Below are 1,119 nucleotides of genomic sequence, written 5' to 3' on the forward strand. Positions count from 1 at the left end.
GATATTAACATCTGCCTCCTGGTGTTATTGAGATAATTAATTGTTATAAAACAAATAAAACAATGATTTCTGTGCCTGCCACAGCTGTTTGAAAGGCAGTAGTAGCAGCAGCAGTATATATGGTACAAAAAAACTTAGACTGAAACTTGTAAACAGAAAAGCAACTTAATGTAAACATGTGAGGGGATAACCATAGTTACTTACCTACAGATGGTGGGCTCATGGGTGACTTTTTTATTCTTTATACTTTTTTGTAGATGACATATCATCTAAGACAAATGTGTTATTGTTATAATAAAAAGTTAAAAAATTAAATTCTAGGCCATAAAGCCACCAAGCTGCTATCATTAATGTAAGTCAAAATAGTATACAAGCTTCTTTCCCCCTTAAATCTCATTACTAGGTAATATTTAACCTTATACAAAAGTTAGAGTGCTCTGCTTATATATATAACCTATGATTATTGTCTGTGTTCTGCAATAAAAAGTTGTCACTGTTTTTGAATGCCATATAGCCTCAGAGGCCAAGCCCAGAACACTGCCACCCAGAGGCTGAGCCACAAACTGACTCTTTACTAAACACAAAATAAGGCAGCCTGGGAAACAAATCCGGCCTGCTCTAAAATAAGGACTGTGGTTTACAACACAGAGGAACAGCGCATCACAGGGAAACTCAGCACTCTCCTGAATACCTGGCAGGACTAAAGGCGAGCCAGACTGAAGAATAGAAGAACCGAAGGACCTTCACTACTGCAATTTTTTTTTTCTTTTTTCACCTTTTAACAAAGAAACCATTTTTTTTCTTTCTTTTTTTTTCTTTTTTTTTATTTTTTTTCCCTTTTTTTTCTTCTTTTTTTTTCTGCTCATTTTCCATCACCTGGTTTTACCCTTTTAATTAATTCCTTCTTATTTTTAACCAGTATTATTACTGCTACCATTTTACCATCTTTTAAAGTGCCATTTCATTTTCTCTCTATTTTATTTTGGGATTAGTGTTCTCCATTCTATTTTCATCATTATATTATTGGTTGTTTCTAGTTTGCATCCATCTACAGGGAGCTGTTGCTGGAATTTGCTGAGATTAGTGGTGGTTCTATAGGAGTATTTTCATCATATCAAA

General features: G+C 34.1%; 1 long non-coding RNA gene across 1 annotated transcript in view; it reads left to right on the forward strand.

Moving 5' to 3' along the window:
• Positions 1 to 480: 480 nt before the first annotated feature.
• Positions 481 to 1,119, forward strand: part of LOC107184892 — a 21,860-nt gene continuing 21,221 nt past the window's right edge. Inside the window, exon 1 of the long non-coding RNA XR_001515790.1 lies at positions 481 to 495. This is a non-coding gene — a long non-coding RNA (uncharacterized LOC107184892). The remainder of the gene's footprint in view (positions 496 to 1,119) is intronic.

The sequence above is a fragment of the Myotis davidii genome, unplaced genomic scaffold (assembly GCF_000327345.1).
Source record: "Myotis davidii unplaced genomic scaffold, ASM32734v1 scaffold229, whole genome shotgun sequence".
NCBI lineage: Eukaryota > Metazoa > Chordata > Mammalia > Chiroptera > Vespertilionidae > Myotis > Myotis davidii.